Raw genomic sequence first — 21,677 nt, 5'->3', positions numbered from 1 at the left:
GATTCAGGATTGAGTCGCAGATATGTGAGCCAGCGGGAAAGAGTTGTTTCAGTTTCTAGTTGCTCTGCCTGCCTCCTTACGCTGCGGGAGACAAGACAGCTGCGGAGAGAGGGAAGGTGATTGAAATTACACTTCACAGTTATTCGAGGATTCCAATTCACAAATGAAACCAATAGCTTAGAGAGGACATTAACATTTAAGTTATAATATAGCATCTTCTGGCTCACAGTAGAATTGGGGGATTTTTTTACTTAATAAATTTACAGATCATCCTCAAATATTGCCTCTTGACAGAACTGGATAGACAGCTACACGGTCGTGACGTCTACAGTTGGTTGAGAACAGGCCAGGTGTGCGCTGCTGAACCGGCCTTCTCTGCACTGCAGCCCTTTAAATCTAAAGCAAATACGAGGCACACCATCATTTTATCTATTTCTAAGGAATAAAAAATGTGCAATTAAAATATTGTTAGGTGCTTTCTTATCACCTAAAATTTTTGGTGGCATACATATTCAAAAAGTTGTTTTGCACTTAGCTAAATGATGGTTTATTAATCATGTGTCACTCTTGTGCATGTATGAGGAAGAAACACAAGCAAATTCAGTTGGTTCAGAAATTCTTAAAGGTTTTTAAAATAATTTTTTGGGTTCCAGAGTCTTTTCCCCCATTTTTATTATATTATTTCCATTATCATCTATCCCCTCTACAGTCTATTTTTATTAAGTGAATTTTGTTTCAGAGTTGCTGAGGTTCTTGTTTCTCTGCTCAATGTTGTCTTCCGCACTTTGCGAATGTAGGTGACAGAGCATTTCTTAGAGGGTGCTCCCTATGACCTCGGCGACTTCCCTCCACACTGCTGGCACCTGCGGTGCCAGGCCCACTGCGGTGCCTTCCCGAGGCGTCGGCAAGCTCGCGCACCTCTGGAGGGCCCACACTCCTCCCTCCGACGGATCTGAAGTGAACTGCAAGTCAAGGCCTTCGCTGCCAGTTGCCAGCCCTGCCCCCGGGGTTAGAGTTAGTTTGCGCAAGCGCAGGGATGACACCTGGTTGTGACTGCTCTCTGGCTAAAGAGGAGTTAAGACGCTGTGGGCTGTAAGATACGTTCCCATTCTGGAGATGCTCGGATGTGGGAGCAACGTGCTGTTTCAGTTCAGTGAAGTGAGGTGTGCTACCCTTTCATCTAGCCTTTAGTAAAACTCGGTGAGGTAGGTTTGACTTCCTGTGATTTATAGGTCACTCGGGGTAACTACAGAAATGAGGGAAGATTCAGGAATACGCAAAACAGTCTTCCTGGAGGGAAGGTGGAGTTAGTCCGTCCATACGTAATTAGAAGAACTGAAAAGTGGTTGTACCCGTTCAGGTTCCCAGACATCACGTTTCCTATTAACAGGGAAACAAGTTTATTATACGTGGGGTGTTCAGCAGACCCAGAAAATAATATTTCACAGGTACTGCAGATATTACAAAAGCTCTCATAAAATGTAAGTAGCTTTTGGTTGTGATTTTTGAAAAACAAAGAGGCATTTCTTTTTTTTTTTTCTTTTTTTTTTTTAGTTAAAGCTGCCATGGCTGCTCCAGGATCATGAAGTCTGGGCTCTTGGTGTTATTTTTGTGCACCGGCAGCAGGGCTGCTCCACGGAGAAATTATATTCGCAGTAAAGACACAAAAGCCTTTTTAGAAGGAAGTGATTCACAGCAGGACTTGGTGGCTAAGGGATTCATCCTATGGAAGCAAGAATGTGTCAGCATATTTCCCCAGGCATGCTCCGGGGCAATGCTGGAGGAATTTAAGCTGCTAGCAAGCTCTCAACATCTGGCCACAGGAGATACCTTTGATGAGGAAATCACACAGCTATCCCATAAGGCAGTCATTATTTCCCACTGGCCACATTTCATGCAGCACCCCTCTTTCATTGTTAGGAAGCCTGGTAGAAGAGAGATCTTTTTCCCCTGGGACCATTTGGCAGTGTCTGTGGACATTTTTGATTTGCAAGGCTGGTGGTGGTAGTGGCATCTGGTGGGTAGAGGCCAGGGACGCTGCTGAATCTCCAACAAGTCACAGGACAAAAAATCATCAGGCCCCAAACGTCAACGGTGCTGAGGCTTAGAGTCCCTGGTTTAGCCCCTAATAGTTCCTGAGCTCCCACAAATAGTGTCTTTTCTGGGAAGCCTACCTGGGCTCCTCTGAGTGGGCTGCACGGTGCCCTGTGCTCACTTCACAGAGCTTAGCTCTCTGCTCTGAAACCAACGACACGGACGTACCCGTCTTCACATTGGCCTGAAGCTCCTCGAGGACAGGGAGCTGGGTTTGGTCACTGTTGTGTCCCCAGACACCCTGGCATTGTGTCTGGGAACATTAAATTGCTACAAGCTGATGACAGAAACCCAATCAGAGCTGGCTTAGGCAAAATGTTGAAAAACCCAACTTCAGTGGGGTCAGGGCTAGAGCTGGAGTTCAGGAACAGCGGAAGTTGGCAAGGCTCTCTCCCTGTTTCTAGTCTCTGCTCCTCTCTGTGTGTGACCTTTAATCCTCCACGTTGTGAAATGTGGCCACGGGCAGTTCCTGAGATTTCAGTCCTACGGCTGCCTCCTCTAAAGAGGAACAGGCCCATCTTTTGGGGCCTCGAGTTCAAAAATTCTGAGGAAGGGCTAGGTTTTCCTCATTGGCTACCTTGGGTCAGTTGTCCTCCCTGAACTATTCAATTGTGGACAAAGCTAAAAGCAGGAGCAGTTCTAGAAAAAGAAGAGTATTGGGCAGGCGTGCCCTGCACTGGAACATGGTAAACCTTCAGTGATCCTCTTCAGTGGCTGAAAGGGAGAAGCCCAGAAGAACAGAGCATGGGCCAAGCTATGTAGAACAACCTCCAAGGACCTCTAATTTTCATGGGAAATAAATTTCTGATGAGAGGTGTTGTGGTTGACAAGCACGCGTTTGAAGGAAGGTTTCTATTAGTTGGGGCTCTTTGGCCAAAATTTGCTAAAGCTTTATTTATTTAACTACAACAGCAATGTTTTGGCCCATATGGCTCTGAAGTCTGGGGTAGATCAAACTGCAGGCACGATTAGATGCGGGATTTCAGACGATGTCTAGTCGTATCTTTGCTTGACCTAATTCTGTTTGTAGACTGTGTCCGTGCTTTGGGAAGGATGGCCTCAGGAAGTCCTAGACTCACACCTTCCTGATTTAGCCATGAAAAAGAAAGATATCTCACACGTCAATATCTAATTGGGTAGAAAAGACTCTAATTGGGTCTTGGGACCAACATTGCTCCTTTCCTTTGGTTAGGAGAATGGAGACTTCTGATGGGTGTATCTGCGCCTGGGACCACTCTCGTGATGTAGACTGGGTTTGTGAATGGCAGCCCATGCGTTGCCATGCGGAGTTGAGTTCCTGGAAGGGATTAGAAGAAGGGAGCTGAGAAAGCATGAAAGACAAAAATGTCCATTGCGTCTCTCTACTGCTTACTATCCAGGTGACTTTGGAGGAAGAAGCTTAATAACTCTGAGGCTATTACTAAGTAAAATAAAAACAAAGGCTGCTTACTAAATATAAATAATTACAATAAAATTGTAGACATTTTAGTTAGTACTACTTAGTCTTAAATGCTGAATTGCCACCTAGCTTTGGCTTTGACATAGTTTTTCGCGATAACGATGCCTGTTGCTAACTGGCCGGGAGAGGAGGAGGCGTGATCAATATGCAAAGCCCTCTGCCTCCCGTCTCTCCTTCAGCTTCTGAGCCTTCGCTCTTCCCCCATTTGGGAGCACAAATTCGGTGCCAAAGCCGCAGTTGAGGGCTTACAGGCTGAGAAGCTTCATCAGTGATCTTTGCTTAGTAACTATAATACACGAGATGAGAAAAGGCCTTTGTGTCATCATGGAAAACTACAAACAGGAATAGAGAGAGTAGTGTAATAGCCCCTTTGGGCCCGCCGCCCTGCTCAGCAGCCGTCAGCTCTTGCCACACGCTGCACCGTTCCTGTCACCGTCCCCTCTGTGCATCTTCACCAATCACCTTGCAGCGAGTTTTAGCTGCACTTCGTGCGTATCTCCGAAAGCTAAAAAGGCTTTCAAAAAATCCCAATGCTGTCATCATACCTAAAAAATGAGCAACAATTCCTTAATAACATCAATATATAGCCAGAGTTTTCACATTTCTGATTGCCTCATTCATTCATTTATTCAAATTATTTTATTTCTTTATCTTTTATGATTTTTTAAAATGAGGTTCAAGAAGGTCCATACATTATAATTGGTTGATGTGTCTCCTAAGTCTCTTTCAGTCGATAGCTACCCCTTCATCTGTCTCCCTCGTTTCTCCTTGCAGTTTTTTAATTGAAAAACCAGTTATTCGTCCTGTATAGTCCCGCAGTCTGGCTTTTGCTGGTGGCATCCCTGTGGTGGCGTTTAGTGAGCTTCTCTGTTTGTCGCTTCTGGAAATCAGCGACTGTGTTTCGAGGTTTGATCAGACTCGGGTTCAGGCCCCTCAGCAGGCCCACCCCACGGCTGGGGTGAGTGCTTCCAGCACGAGGCGTGGAGTGATTACTTGTCTCTGCTTCTGGGATCCTAGCAACCCATTCATCCATTAATATTTAGGGACTGCAAAATGATGATGTACTAATTGTATCATATCTTCTGAACTGATTAGCTGAAATGATAATTGTCCCGTCACCTCTTAAGTCCCTCTGTGAGGCTTAATATGTGTGGGAATGACAGAATAAAGGCCTAATTCTTTCCCTTTATTAAATAATGTATTATTTTTCCATCTTTTTCCTGATGACAAATGAAAATGGCTTTTTATTAATAAGGACTTAAATATGTTGGATAGATTTTATTCCATTGTATTTATTCTTCTTATCATTACTCTTAGTGCTCAAGTTAAGTGGTCCCATCTGTGGCCACTGGGAATCTATTCAAGTTAGTTCCTAGGTCTTTAAAAAAATTTAGACAGCTATTTCATTTCATTTCTAAAGTGGACACTATTATTAGCATTACCATGCAAAATAAATGCATGGATTGGTTTTCTCCCTTAATTGAAAAAAATTTTTTTAATACTTTTTATTGAAGTATAACATATATACACAAAAAATGCAAAAGTCTTGAATGTATAGTTCAAATTTTCACAAGGTGAACACACCGATGTGCCCAGTGCCCATATCAAGAAACAGAAACTTACCAGCGTGCCTCGGCGCTTCCTGGTCATTAGCCTTTCAAAGACAACCTCTACCTGACTCCCGGCCCCATAGAGGCATTTGGCCCGTATAAACTCTGGCTATATATATATTTATATATATCTGGTTTGTTTTATTTAACCTTTAGTTTGTGAAGTGCATCCACGTTCTTATCTGTAACAATAGTTCATTCATTCTCTATTATCAGATGTTAGATCTCGGGGATGAATTCTCTACCTTGTCAGTTCTCTTCAGACCTAGCCTGGGAAGTCATGCCCTGTCCCTTCTACAGCTCTGTAGTCCCTGGAGGAGCCACTGAGGTCCGTCTGCATCTAAATAGAGGGAATTACACTCCACTTCTCGACGGGATGAATGCTTGGTAGTTTGTAGACAGTGTTACAACCAGGGCAGTTAACACGTGCAGGTCTTTTCTTTACGACTCTGGAGTTCTTCCTAAGATGGGTTCTCTAGTCTACTGGTGAGGATGGGAGGCAGGTCACTATTGGATATGCCTGTCTGCTGGTATTCTTAGACTAGGGTGCAGAAAGAAAGGGGACTGCAGCTCACTTGTGGGAGTGCCCATGGGTCACGATACAGATTTTCATTTAATCCCCCTTTCTTCAACTGCGTTTGTTTTTCCTGAGCCTCTTTCTCTGAGGTCAGATTCCCTGGGAGGCCAGGAATCTAACTGCTCCAGGTAATAAACCCTTTCAACACATCTCTATTCAGATGTTCACCTGTCCACCTTCATGATACTTAGTGCTTGCAAGTCTTGGGTCTTTCTGGGTGCTTTGGGTATCTCCCGTGCCTCTCTGGATTCACTTTCCATTTCTCTCTCCCCCGCACGGGGCCTCTCCGAATCTGGGGAGGCCGAAGGTGTGATGACACACTGGAGCTCCCTAAGCTCCGCAAGCAGCCTCGGTAACAGCGCTGTGCTGACCGGTGTGAGAGCCTGGCACGTGCCAGAGGGGAAGTCAGTTATCCTGATCCTGTCTTTATTAAAAACGCTGCTATTTTGTCTGTCATGGAATTTTTTGCATCCATTTTGACTTTTTAATATATAGATTTAAAATATAATTTGTCTTGATTAGTGAGTGTTTGGGGCCCCAACTCCTTTACATTTTGGTTTTTTTTTCCTTTACATTTTGTACCCAAAGTGACTGTTTCATTTACCTCCTCCTCCTAGTTCTAGCCCCAATATTTTCAATATTATGTTGCAAGACTCTATGCCTTATTAAATCATCTCGAGAATGTTGACGTGTTGGTTTGTAGGTTTGTTTAGCAGGCAGGCAGCCCGGTGAGGATCAGACTGCACATCTTGACCCAGCTTCTCTCAGGGGTGGGTCCACGGAGGGGCTGACTTCAAAGGCTTTGCCAGACCTTGGGGTCTGCCTCTGGCCACCCAGGGCTTGTGGGGGGGCTCCACCCACAGGCTCCCCCCCCCCCCGGCCGCCACGGATTAGCATAAGTCTACCAAGACATGATCTGCTTGGGGAGGAAAGGTGGCCGATCTCTCAAAGGAGAAGGGCCAAGAGCCTTTTCCTCAATGGGCTTTTATTGGGCTCAATTTGCACAGGAATACAGGTGAAGCTCATCAGTCATTGTCAGGCAGTAAGGATCAAACAATAGATAACAAACAAAGAACTCTGAGGGTTTATTCTGAGTCAGGGTCAGTTAGCTAAGGGGCTATAAGACTTTGAGAAACAAACTCATTTCAGGCTTGGACCCTTATCATTTCAATTGAGGGTATTAGCAAAGCAGGTTTCACAGGATTTTATGCATTCTTTCTTAGGCCTGATTGCCCTGGGGACTCTGCCCTTTCCAGCACAAGACTACACCAGCCCTCTGTCATTGTTTCAGGCTTAAGTCAGGCGGGGGAAGTAAGGCAGCCAAGAGATTAGGAGACTTCTTGAAGACAGAATGAGGACTCAGGCTATGTCAAAGCTGAGGAGTGAGGGTCCATCACCCCCTTTTTCTATAGCCCCCCAAGTCCTTCCCTGTGGGCCTCTTCATGACCATGCCTGTCTTAGGTCGTCCCTCCCTTGAGAAATCTTACCCATCATTGGCTAACTGGTCAGGCTCAGGGCCAAGCAGAGTAAAGTAAAGGGGGCGGAGGTGGCGCCCCTGCCAGGGAGATAAGCTTTGTCTCCTTAGTGGCTTATGGTCCCAAGGTCTCTGACTCAGCCTTAGCCATGGGGGGTTACAGCTTCTGAAACCAGGCAGGGCGGTTCCCAACAAGGGCCCAGCCAGGACCGGGTGTGGTTGATTCTGTAGCCCAGTCCTCAGTGCCTTTACTCTGCTTTGTTGGGTGTAGGAAGTGCCTGTGGCACCAGAGGGTGATCCCAGGACTGTGCTGGCTCATGCACAGAATCGGGGGATCCCTTGCTGAGTTTTTGGCCACACCCTCTAGCTCCCACATTCTGGTTTCCTGATTCTTTTGTCCAGAAAGATGAGCTTTTCACAGAGTTGTAGCCTCCTGTGGGTTGTTCAGTGACAAGTGACTGGGCCTGTCCTCAGCGGATATTGTAAGTGACAAGAGAAAGGAAAAAATAACCTGAATTTCCCCCATTCTCTCTTCACAATAAGGATGGTTTCTTCTGTCTTTCTCAGCATCGGTCACTGCACTCCGAAAGGATTTAAGTATGTAATGTTCTTTTGCAGTGGCCTTCAATGCAGTTGAAGAACTGAATAAGATAAAGAACAGAGAGAACTGAGCAGAGCTTCCAGCATCGTATAGAACACAGGCCCTCTAGATCCAATTGGCAGCGAATTATTTGTGAAAGATCGGTAGTCCCTGCTCGGTGGTCGCCCCACACCTTTGGTGTCAGGGCTGTGCCTCTACCACGTGGCAAGGGGCTGGGCACAGAGTGGGTACAAATCAGTATTTGTTAAAGGGTCCAGTGACAGATTTCAGCACCATAGCTATTTAAAGTCTGACTACAGAAACTTATATTTCCAAAGTTTTAAAATTCATTAAAGAGCTAATACTGCATTAGGCAGGTGTCTCTCCCTGTAAGGACAGAAACTGGGACGTCGCTGGCAGGGATGTGCAGGAGCGGGCTGAGCGGGCTCTGCCTTGCCCCACTGTGGTCCACAGGCCCAGGTTGCTGACCTGTGGAAAGTAGACCCAACTGATGGGGAGTCTTGAAATACAGTTCTGGTAGGTGCCCAGCAATATTCTGTCCTTGTCTTCTAGATTACTAATTAAGTCACCTGGAGGAGAGCTGTCAGAACTTAAAGCCCTTTGACCCAAATTAAGAAAAGTAAACTAAACTGAATACTCACTAATGTTCTTGTTGGATAAGACTTCCCTGAAATGCATTTTAGCTTGTCTTTTGCTTATTCTTTCAGTGCACATTGCTGAATGCTTTTTTAGTGAGAGGCAGCCCGTGCCGCCCTCTGAGGGACAAGAGGAAATGCGTATGTGAAAAGCTGCGGTCATTGCCGCACTCCCCTCTCCCCTCCAGCTAACACTCTCCTGCAGGTCACGACGTCCAAGTCCTGGTGACACTGCAGGGGCTCCGAGAGCTGCCAGGCTCCCCCCTGTCATCTGTGCTGCCCTTCATGTTGTCCTGTCCAGCTGCCCCGGCTGTCGTCTCAGGCAGTCGTGTCCCTGCTAAGTTCCTGGCAGGCCATGTGACCCTCAGCAGTCCCCCCACCCTTCTCCCAAATTTGTAGTGGACTAGAGGGGCATCCTTGACCCAGCAGGCCGGTTAGATTCCTTCTCCTGATAATTGCAGTGGAGACCGAGTTCTGAATGGGCTAGGCTGACATGCTGATGTGGACTCAGATGGAAAACTGCCACTTCGAGCAGACCGTTGGGGCAGGGTGGCTAATTTCTAAGTAAAGTGTATTGATCTGCACTGTGCATGGAGAGAGGATCTGAGCCCATGTCAGCTCCTGAGAGAGACGGAGCGAGAATCCTGCCTGGTTCCTACTGGTGGCCCAGGCCCCCCCAAGGCAGCTCTACTTCCGCCTTGGATTCCAGAAGATGCCCCGATTTCTTGGGGTAAAACTAATTCCTTTTACTGCCGACTGGAGTAGATTTCTGAGTTCTTTGTTTTCTTTTAACAACAGACAGCCTCTTGATTAAAATGACAAAACAATAAGTTACCAGCTACACAAAAATATCAGTAATAACATAAAAGAAGACAGCAAATAATTCTCACTGGTTAATTAGAAAGTCAGGCATATTAATTTTACATCTTTTGAAAATTATCATTATACTCCCCTTCCCCCACATGTCTGAGAATAAAAGTTAAAAATCTGTGCTTTGAAATTTTAAATTATTTCATTTCTGACTGGTGATTTTTAAACATTTAATCACGTAGGGATATCTGTCACCACTTTGGTGATAGTCCTTAGCATCTCCAGTTTCTTTGGTCAAAAACCACTTTTTGGCCAAACTGCCAACTTGAGATGATTATAGCTTTTCATGTTGAGTTTGTTTTCTGAAGTTATTTTGATTTATGATGACTCAACTCCTCAGTCTATGGGGTGAACTTTTTCTTTGTGGGGGCTGTGGTCTTCATGGACTACCAGACTCTGCCTTTATGAAATATGCAGTTAAAGGAACTATAGTTCCGTTTCTCACCTCCATTCATTTTACTGTCTCTTGGCTGTTTGGTGTCAAGGTGGCCAGCAAGAAGTGCCTTCTCACTAAGCCGATAATCATTGCGTAGTGTCTTATTCTCAAGGCTCGTCTTCTTAGTGCCCTACCCAAGGGGTAGCAATCTTCTCTAAATTCTCTTCTTCAGAATGTATTCTTTGTTATTTGCTCTGCTTTAGGGATATTGTTTCCCCGGAAGGAACATTTTGTAAAGGGAAAGCCTATGTCCCCTTCCTCTCTCAGTGACAGAGACAGTGCCGTATCTTTATCTTCTGACCCAACCCTTCTAAACCTTCCCATTGAGTCTTTAACCCCTACCTTTCTCCATTTTCTGCAAATTAAATAAAAACACTGATCTCTTTGGCCTTTCTGAAGTTCATGGACACAAGATATGAGAATTCTGATGGTGATTTCGGGTTCAAATCAGAAAAGCCCACAAAAGAAGAAATTATAGTATTGTAAAACACCACCCCCTTTGTCCCCCAAAGGAGGGAAATTTCACTGTTATTGAATCCCATAAGTGTCCCCAGGGAGACTGTGTAAAGGAGATCACATGTGTTTGCTTTCCGTCACCATTCGGATTGCAGTTCTTGGCTGTCTTCACTGATCAACTCATTCTGGGCTCCCAGAGAGTTGTCCTTTCCCACTGGCCTCTCTTACCACCCTGGGGGTCCACCCAGCTGGCCTTCCCGTACTACAAAAGGATCTCTCTCCCCTTCTCATTCCTGCAGAAATACTACACTGGCTGGAAAAATTTCAGATGCCTGAGGCAAGGGCTCCCACACAGAAGTATGTGGGAAATGGCTCCTGGGGCAGGAGTGGGGGTGGGGAAAGTGAAATGGAAAGGAGGGACAAGCAATGTGGGGTGTGCCCCGAGCGGGTCTCCACATCTCATCTTAGAACTCTGGAGAACCCTTCGGTCCCTAGTTCAGTGTGATTGCCTTTCACACTGGAGGCTAAGCTTCTTAAGGAAAGACAGCAGGGCTCTCCCTCTGCCCTTCCTATGTGCTAAAGCTCAGGACCCCGAGTAAGCACTCAGCAGATGCTTGTTCAATAAGGAACAAATGGCAAAGGCCCTCTTGTGGCTCCAATTATAATATGCAAGTGACTGTTTATTCCTCCTCTGTTTAGTGTGGCTCCTAGTCATTCCCTTATGGAGTGATAGGAGCCATAGTGAGTGTGTAAATGAATACATTTTTTAAAAAATGCATGGAATATGGGGATGGTATTTTGATAAATACTCTCAGTCTAGAAAGAGAAGTTATGTATTTTTTGGTTTTGATTCTCAGAGCTGACATTCTTGAGTCTAATGTCATCATTAGAAAGAGATTTTATAAATCCCCAAAGTTCCCTTTTACTCATCAAGAGTTAAGCCTGACTGACTCAAAGCAAGGAGTTTTATTGTAACCACTAGGTTCTGAACCTGTTTGCATATCATAATCACTTGGGGAGCCTTAGAAAAACACTAATGCCCACATCTCCCTTCTAGGGACTCTGACTCTGATTTGTTCTAAGATGAAAACAAAGTTTCCCAGGTTATTCTAATGTGTAGTGTACAGCCTCAGTTGAGAGCACTTCTGTGAACACTTCTGTGGTGTTCCAAGGCCTGACAAGGTGACTTATGGCAGGACCCTGTCACACAGGAGAGGGAGAAGCAGGAGAGCAGGGCAAAGAGGTCAGACAGAAAGAATGTCACTCCTTCCCGGGGGCTGAACCCTGGCACGGGGGTGGGCAGTGGGTGGTAGGAACACCCAGAAAAGTTGGGGGCTGCCTGGGTAGTAATAGTTTCTCAGGTGTTTCAAAGGAGAGTTCTAAGCCATACAGGGAGTCTTGTAGTCAACAGGATGCTCAGCATGGGGCTGCCTGGGTGATATTTTAGGAATAGCTGAGGAATGTGACTAAATGGGTGGGCCGGAAGGAAGTCCACAGAGCCCATCACCCTTCACTTTGGTGCAGCCAAGGTGGCTGAGGGTTTCTGGGACTCAATGGGGGTGAAGAAGGTGCGACAGAACAGGCTGACTGGAGAGGCCTGAGGTTGAGATGGGAGATTGCTGAATGCAGGAACCTCCTGGGAGAGCTCTGGGAGGCAGCACTACACTGAGTGGCATCCTAATACCCCAGAGACCGGGGGCACCAGTCTCTCCCAGTGGGCAACTGCCCAGCGAAATCCTGATGGGAAACTTGTCAGAAACTCTACCTCCTGCTACCGCGAGGGCAGGGACACCGTCCCCTCCATCCAGCCATGACTGTAAATACAAAGCCCCCATGGGAGCTTAGAATTGGATTAATATTCACTCCAGATTAGTTAAGACCAACATACACTGGTTTAAGCCAGAATGTATTGTTATTTTTAATTATCATGTCTATATTTTTCTTCTGTGACTAATGAAGTGAGGGACAAGAGGGCAAGGTGAGAACGGTTATAGATAATAAAGTCGTGTTTCTTCTGTGTCTGGGTTTTGTTATGTAAGTTGTTGAGATGACACAAATACTATAAAAGATGAACTCAGATAGTGACCAAGTAGATCTAAGTGATTTCTCAGTCCTATTTCATATAAAGTAGCTCTTAGTACAGTGGCAAAGTACTCAGTATAAAAAGAAACCGCTGATACATGGAACACCATGAGCGAAATGCAAAAAGAATGATCTAAAGAAGCCAGATCAGAAGAGCACACGCTCCATCAATCTATTAATATGAAACTGCGGAATAGTCAAAACAACTGTGGTGACGGTAGTCAAATGGTGGTACCGCTGGGGTCGGGTGTTCTTATTAACTGGAACGGCTTGAGGGAGCTTTGGGTGATGGGAATGCTCTGTGTTTTGATCTGGGTGGCAGACAGATGGATGTATACATACATAAAACATCATTGAGTTGTCCGCTTAAGAGTTGTGTATTTTATTGTATATAAATTGTAACTTAAAAGTACTAAAAACGTAGGGTGGGGGAAAGAGGAAAAGAGTCCTATTTATTTTTCACCCAAAGATTTTGGCTAAATTGTCAGAATATAAAGCCAAGTGTTGAAAAATGAATGATGACAGATAAAAATATATGTGGTGCTTAAACACGCCAGCGGTTGAGTCAGTCAGCCCCCCGGAATAGCGGAGAGAGAAGACAAAAGACTTAGACATGAGCTATGAAGAAAATGTGTTTTTACCAAAAGCTCCCGGGCCTCCTCTGACGACTTCTTTCTCTCTCTTGGAAAATTTTAGATGCCATTATATTACCACAACATTTTTCCAAAACTCCCCTCCTGGAATTGATTTGTCTAAAGACACACTTGCTCCTTTAAAATAAAAACTAAGCTGTTAACACATCCTAATGACATTTTTGGGGAGGAAAAATTGGTGATATAAGTGGCCTTAGAAAGCCCAGGGATCATGCATGTGTGGGCTCTGAGCCCTTGGGAAAGTTCTTCTTTCATTGTGGTGTAGTGGGAAAAATACTGGTTTCAACATCAAAAAGATGTGAGTTCTTGCCCTGGCCAACGGGCTCAGTTGGTTGGAGCATCGACCTGTAGACTGAAAGATTACAGGTTTGTTTCCCGGTCAAGGCACGTACCCAGGTTGAGGGTTCGATCCCTGGTCAGGGCATGGACAAGAAGGCAACAAATCTAGGTTGCTTTCTCACATCAGTGTTTCTCTCTCCCTCTCTCTCTTTCCGTCTCCCTCTGCCTCTCTCTCTCTCTCTCTCAAAAACAATGAAAAAAACCCATCTTTGAGTAAGGATTAAAAAAAAAGATGTGAGTTCAGCATCCGACTTCACCATTTCCTACCTGGGTGATGTTGGGGAGGCCACTTGATCTTTCAGAACCTTAGTTTCTTCCTCTGTAAAAAGAAGATAACGTCTTTACAGAGTGTCCTATGGAGATTAATTTGGATCATATAGAAGAACTTGGCATATGACAGACTCTCAACAAGTGAGTATGTATTATTTTTGGTACTGTAGGATTGTAAGAAGCTACCTACCCAAGTATCACCATCATTCATGGACCTTGGGTTACACAGTGGTATGCTTTTAGGATTCTCTTTTTCGACTCCGAACTCAAATGCTATCTGCTTCAAATTAGATTTTGCCTTTTGTCTCCCTTGTTACTTTATAAGGGGTTTAAAGAAGAGTCCCTTCTCTGTTCCCGTGGGCACCATGCCCTGATGCAATGTGGATGCAGATGACACAAGGGCACGAATACCACGAGGCAAGGGTCACCGGAGCCATTTCGGAGGTGAGCACCATGTTCCGGCACTAGGGGTGAGGTCGAACCCATTCCACGTGCTCCCTGCAGGGTGGTGGGATGCACTGCTTTTGAGTCCTCCTGCTGAACTGCTGGGTAGTACAATGGCAGAGGCTGTGTTGGCATCTGAGTATGTGTAAAAGTAGCGCCCCGGAAGATGCTCGAAAGGCCCTTTTTCAAGGGGCTTCTGGATGGAAATATGGGGGCTAGAAATTGAAAAGGCAAAGTACGACATTAGAAAATACCCTCCTATGGAGTAAGTGCCCTGAGGGACGATTTTTTCTCTTTGTGCACAGCTGTTATATCCATAATCAGAACAGTGCCTGGCATGATAAACATTTAAACAATATAGGTAGGGTAAGTGAATGAATGAAGGAGTTTGAAATCTGCTTAATATTGATCTCTGGTATGACTTACTATAAACAAACTATAGGAATTTAGTCTATTATGTAAATATATGATACCGTTTTTATCATTATTGCTCAGAAGGCTGTTTTATAGTTAGATGAGTGTTACTTAAATTTTTACTGAAATATCTGAAGAATTTAGTTTTGTAAAAATTTTTTTACATGGCATTTTCTTATGAAACATCTTTCTTTTTCTTGTTTGTATAGCATAGTTATGAAAGGAAATAAGAAAACTGTAAGTCTACTGGAAACATTAATTCTGGAAAGAGAGGTTTTAGTATTTTAATATGTTTTAAGAAATTATTATGGCAGGCACACTGGGAAAATGTCCTTGGTGAAATACACAAGAAAGATAATAAATTCAGTTAGTCCATGTACACGACTGTAGGGCAAATAATTTTTTTCTTTAATCTCTAAGAGAGTGAGTAATGTATTTTATGTGAGTAACTTTAGCAACAGAAATAGAATTCAGGAAAATTTTGAAGGCAAATTTGAACTCTGAAATTGGAGTTTCTCTTCACAACGGAAACTGGCTGAACTCAACAGACAAGTACGATTGTCTGCCACTCTCTTAACCTCCCATTGGTTTATGATCAGTTATTGTTACGAAGATGACTTTGCTTTTAAAGCACAGGGAGGCGTCTGAGACAGGCTGGAGCAGCCTCCACCTGCATGCCAGCAAGTGTGTAAAGAGCCACAGACAAAATCAGATAAGCAAGGCTCTCCCAACAAGAAAGAACATGTGGTCAAAATAGAGTTGTTTCGGCATTTAAATTGGGATGGAAGTTGACAGTTATTGCTTCCACATGTAAGAAAAATACAAATTTTTTAAGCTTGGCACTAATTATTATTGGGGTTCTGGAGGCTATTGTAATGACAGACTAGGAAGGCAGGGGGATAACGTCTCAGGCAATGGGGCTAGAGTAGCAAGTTGTAACTTGCACTGGGGAACCACTCACTACTCTTTAGGGCAGAAAGCAAAATATAATTTGCAGGATTGTAGATCTTTTCAAAGACCAGATATAGACACTGAGTTGTTTATTATGTGGCCCCAAGGATGACTACTTTTTTAAGTATGTGTTTAAATTATATTTTATTTTTTATGCTATTACAGTTGCCTGATGGAGTGTCCAGCTGCCCCACTCCATCGGGCAATCCCCACACATTTGTCCATGTCTGTAGGTCACACATATATGTTTTTTGGCCGCTCTATTCCCTATGCTGTACTTTACATCCCCATGGCTATTCTGTAACTACAAATTTACACTTCTTAATCCCTTCACCTTTTTTGCCTATCCTCCCAACCCCCATCCCATTTGACAACCATCAAAACGTTCTCTATATATATCTATCTGTTTCTGTTCTGCTTGTATATATTGCCATTTGATTGTTCATATTTTTGATCTTCTCCTTCTTAAAGACAACCCTTTAACATTTCATATAATATTGTTTTGGTGATGATGAACTCCTTCAGCTTTTTCTTGTCTGGGAAGCTCTTTATCTGTCCCTTGATTCTATGTGATAGCCTTTCTGGGAATCAAAGTAGAGTGGATGAGGCTGAGAATCAAACCAGCAATTTAGAACATAAGGAAGCAAAAAACACCCACTTAGAACAACAGGAAGAAAAAAGGATCCAAAAAAATAAGGAAAGTGTAAGGAGCCTCTGGGACGTCTTCAAACGTATGAACATCTGTATCATGGGAGTGCCAGAAGTAGAAGAGAGAGACCAAGAAATTGAAAAGCTATTTGAAAAAATAATGACAGAAAACTTTACCTTGATGAAGGAAATAGAGATCCAGGAAGCGCAGAGAGTCCCAAACAAGATGAACCAAAGATGCCCACTCCAAGACACATCATAATTAAAACCCCCAAAGGTTAAAGACAAAGAGGATCTTAAAAGCATCAAGAGAAAAGCAATTAGTTACATGCAGGGGAGTTCCCATAAGACTGTCAGCTGATTTCTCAAAAGAAACTTTGCAGGCCAGAAGGCATTGGCAAGAAATTCAAAGTGATGAAAAGCCAAGATCCACAACCTAGATTACTCTACCCAGCAAAGCGTGACTACTTTGTTTCACAGATGGGACCTCAGGAATGCAAACAGCATTTTCCTGCAGCTGTCTTGAGAAACAGTCCAAGGTTCTGACTCAACAAGGGCAAGGAAGTCCCTCCGTTAGCAATTTCCACCTTAAAATTTCATTTGAATGATAGCTATGGGTTGTCAGCAGTGTGATCCACAGTACTGAGCTTTAAGAGTCTCTTCCTGCTGAGGAACTGACTGAGGCTCCCAGAAAGTTTAACTGGGAGTGTTCTATGGTTGCTATAATGATGCATCCAGAAAAACATTCAAGAAAAGTATGTTTGTAGAACACGTTTGAAAGAGGAAAATAAATGAGACAAATCTCTTGAAAGAGTAAGTTAAGGTCTGAGCTAAGAGCAGTTCCATGACACAACTAAGGAAGATTCATGGAGATTTAAATGTGGAGAAAGGCGTAGGAAGTATTTACTTAGTCAAAACAAAGTGACTGAGACCATATTGGTTTCGTCAAAGCTAGATGAAAAAGGACCCACCCGTTGTTTTGGACTAGACAGAGCCAAATAACTGGTTTGACAGATTTCTTTCTGCCCCTGCATTTACCAAAGTTTTGGCACTGAGTAAGCACAACCTAAATCACAGGGCAGGGGGAGGTACCAAGGAGGATCGCTTTACAGACAATTTACCTGGTTCTTAGCTAACAATAACGGCAGTAACTTGAATTTGTATAATTCCTTACAAAGGATTTTCACATAAGTGATCTCATTTGGTTGAGACTGACCTCAGTTTGTGTTCTTCAGTAATTCACTGTTTCATGGCCTTGAGGAAAAAATGGTTACTGGGAAAATAGTTGATCTTGGACATTTATATACGTTCTAAGGCTTGCCCTTCTTCAGGGCTTTGGGGGAAATCTTTAACATTAGAATATTTTCTTTTCATCTGTTTATTTTTCTGGAATTTAATTACTGAAAGTCTCACAAGTGAATAGTATCCACATGGACTAATTGGATAAAGACACCCGGAAACTTTTCATATCTTTTCTTGTAACTAGAGAGGCAGTGTAGAGAATCAGACTGCCCAGGTTTGAAACCAGTTTTTATTCCTTTCTAGCTGTGTGAATTCTGGCAAGTTACTTAGCTGCCCTATGCCTCAATGTTCTTATCCTTAAATTATATGGATTAAAAAGGAACTCATGGGGTATACAGTGGTTCTCAAGCTTCTAATTGACTCAGAATCACCTGGAGGTTGCATTAGTGGGTAGGGAAGGGACAGAGAATTTGCATTTCTAACAAGTCCTCAGGTGAGGCTGGTGCAGTTCAGGAACTCTGGGAATATTCAGTGAGATAATTATGTAACTAAAGTGCTATCAGGGGACCCGGCACATTGTAAGTTTCCAATAAATATTATCCCTGTTGTCTTCTCTGCATTATTGTCATCATTACAGTCATCAAATAGATAATAGTGAAAAGTCAATGGAAAAAGTCAATGGAAAAGCAGTCCCCAAACTCTCACAGTTAAAATGACAAAATTAACAAAAGACGGAGGCGTTTTTCAGCATTCCTGAGCAATTACAATGGAACAAAGTAAACTGGGTATCCATGCGGGCCTCCTTGTGGGCTGCCCAGCCTGGTTTACAACACACTGTGGAATAAACCAAGACCAACCAAATGAGAAACACAAAGGCTATTTATTCTGATCTTGCAATAGCAAGAGAGTCACATGCATTTTGACAGAGGCAGAGGAGAAAGGAGTGTGGCAGAAAACCAGAAGGGCCCCGGGTATACCTTGATTAGAGGCTGATGGCATGGGGTAGTCTAAGAACTTGGATTTCTAAGTTCACAGGTGATGCAGGGTCTTGAGCGCCCCTTTGAAACCAGTGTCCTAGAATGGCAAAGGAACAAATATGTATATAATTAGAAATTGTGATAAACTCTGTAAACAATGCAGAGGATCACAATTTGATTGGGCAGTCAAGGAAAAAGGCCTCTCAAATAAGTGACTTTCTATCTACTCCCTCTTTCTGTTGCCCTTTGACATCTTATGACTAACTGGGCTCTCGAAATATAGTGTTGATTCCATGGCACTTTTAAAAACATTTATGAAAGCATAACTAACATGGGAATCACAACACCGAGGAATTTAGAACTGAATTCTATATTTAAATGTCTTCAGGACTCACAGACCCTAGTGTTGCCTTTACATCCACCCCTTTAAATCTCTCCACAGTACTTGGCACTGTTGACCAACCATCCGTCCCGAAACTCTCTCTGTCCTCAGATGCCATCATGTTGCATTGAGCTGGTCATCTTTGACTTCCTTTAGTTTTCCTCTGTCTTCTTTATACCTTGTTTCCTAATAGTGGCTATCCACCAGGATCTGCTCTAAGTTCTTGGTCCCGTGTTACATTAACTAAACTGTTTTTCCGTTTGCATGATTTTAAAGGAAATCTTTCAAATCTCCATTTCTGAATCTACATTTTATATCCCATCTGTCCCACACTTCCAAACACAGGGTGTCTTTCGTCACTTTTACTTATCACGTGGGATCCAGAAGTCGGGTAGAGGTTAAAGATCCAGGAGGCAAAACGCATGACTGGTAGAGGAAGAGTCTTGAAGAAGTGAGATGAGTTGGCTTTTAAAACATAGTGAAGAAATTATTGTTTGACAGGAGGGGTTTCAACTTTTTTTTGTCTAGATGAGGATGGACGAAGGAAAGGCCAAAAAATAGTTGAGGATATGCTTGTAAGTGCAGGGAGAGTGCTGGAGCTGCAAGATCTCATATCTGAAAGCATCTTTTTTCAGTGAATTATGAGTCAAAGTCTTCTAATAGTGAGGAGGAAGACGGCAGGGAACAAAGTTTGAAAAGAGAGGGAGAGTTAGAGAGAAATTGACAGGCAAAGTCTAGAAGAATTTCTGAGCACAAAGTAATTACCTAATAAATAATAATTAGTTTCTTTATATTGTACCATGACAGTATATTTTTATGGTGATCTTTTTTAGTGAAATCTAAGCATTAATGTTCAGCTTGTTATCCAAAGTTGCTCTGGGGAACAGCATTTGATTTAATGTCAGTAATTTTTTTTTTTTAAAAGCTTACCTATTGATTACAGGATACTCTTCAAGGTCTTCCTAATTTTTTCCTGATTTGTCTCTCTACCATTATTTTTATCTGCTCAATGTGAGTCTTTTCTCTAGTAACTGGTCTACTCTTTTTTCTCCCAAGTGCCTTTCTGTATATGCACTTTATTTACAGCATTTCCCTGGGTGGAATTCATTGATTCATGAGTTAATTTATTTATACAAATTTTACTCATTCAAAAAAATGTCAATTTAGTACCTGCTATATGCCAACCATTTGACAGGTGGGAAGGCTAGAAATATGAATAACGAGATTCCTGTTCCCAGTGAGTTCACATATTGCGGGGATGGAAAGGAAACAAAGTAAATAGCATGCAACACTAAATATAGCAAGTCACAGTAGGTAAGAGAGTGAGATTTTTATCTGTTCCTTAAAGAATGAGAAGGACCTTTCCTAGCAGAAAGAAGGTGGTGAGGAGGGTTGTCACGTAAAAGGTATGTTGCACAAAGGTCAACAGCATGAAAGCATCAGCTGTGTGGTGAGCACAGTGGAGAAGTGGACAGTGCAGGGAGGGAAGCAAGAGAGGGTCAACTGGGCACTGGGCTGGAGAGAGAAGAGGTCCTGTGGTGGAGGGCCTTATAGGAAAAGAAGCCACAAGGACATATTCAGGAGGAGAAGGCATGACATCTAGTCCACGTGAGTCTGGCAGGAATGTATAGGGTGATTTAGCATGAAAGGGGCCTGAAAGCCTGGAGTTGAGTGGCTATTGTATTAGTTTACGTTAGGGGTTGGCAAACTCTTTCTGTACAGGGCCGGATAGTAAATGTTTTCAGCTTTGTGGGCCACATATGTCGGTTGCAACTGCTCACCTCTGTCAGGGTGTCAAGACAGCTGTAGGTAATTCATAAATGGTTTTGTTTAGGTGCACGTGGCAAAGGGGGTGGGGGTAGAGAAGTAGTGTGAGATAGAGTGTCTAAAATTAATTCTACTAGTTCTAACTTAAGAATGTAGCAGATGATGACATTGTTTACTATAATATTGTGTTGGCCAAAAAGTCTGTTTAGTTTTTTCTGTAAAATAAAGACACATTTTTCATTTCACCAGTAAGTTTTTTCAATTAGGATATTTTGAGTATGTCAGCTATCTCCTGTGTGCTATAACATGGATTGTTCTCAGTTAATGTCTCAGTTTGGTTGTTATCCACTTCAACTGGTCTACCTGACTGTGGAGCATCGTTCAGAGAGACATCTCAGCATGAAACTTCGCAAACCACTTTTGACATGTTCCATCAGTCACAGCACCTTCTCCATATACTGCACAAATCTTTTTTTGGTGTGTGTTTCAGTTGAGTTTTTACCTTTCTTGAAATAATAAAGCATAATATACTGAAAATGTTGCATATTTTTTTCTATCTTCAATGTTAAAATAGCCATACAAAAACTCACCAATTTTGTTGTATTTTCAAATTCACACTGATATGACAGCTATCACATACCATCTAAAAAAATGGTTTCAAGTGAAGTTAAAGACCACTAAGCACTACTAGAGCCATCGTACAACCCAATAGAAGACACCAAGGAGAAGAAATAGGTCTTTATGGGAAGGCCAGTATTTGTTTTTAAATGCCTGTGGAATATCTAAGTAGATTTGACTTCAACTAGTTCTCATATTTTCCTTATTTATGAAATATCTTTAAGAGATAGTTGATTAAACAATAATAAAATAATGGATGATAAGGCTTATAAATTGTATGAAAGTAAAATACATGTTAACAGTAGTACAAAGTTGCAGTGGAATTATACTATTTTAAAGTTCTTACATGATATAAGTGGTATGATATCATTTAAATGTACACCATAATAAGTTAAAGGGATACACTTTAATACTAAAGTAACCACTTAAATGATTTTAAAAGCATTTAGTTAATAAACTGAAAAAAAAAGAAAATGGACCTATGAGAAAATAGTCAAAAGAAGGCAGAGCAAGAGGAAACAAAAAGCAGAGAAGTAGGAACAAAAAATAGATGAGACAAAGAGAAAATAAATTGAAAGATAACAGATTTAAACCTAACCTGCTCAACAGTCATATTAAATGTAAATTATCTAAACCCCCCAACTAGAAGGTAGGGGTGGTCAGATTGGATAGAAAAAT

The sequence above is a fragment of the Desmodus rotundus genome, chromosome 11, assembly GCF_022682495.2.
Source record: "Desmodus rotundus isolate HL8 chromosome 11, HLdesRot8A.1, whole genome shotgun sequence".
In the NCBI taxonomy this organism is placed as follows: Eukaryota; Metazoa; Chordata; class Mammalia; order Chiroptera; family Phyllostomidae; genus Desmodus; species Desmodus rotundus.
The sequence above is the reverse complement of the archived record's forward strand: the minus strand, read 5'-3'. Positions refer to the sequence as shown.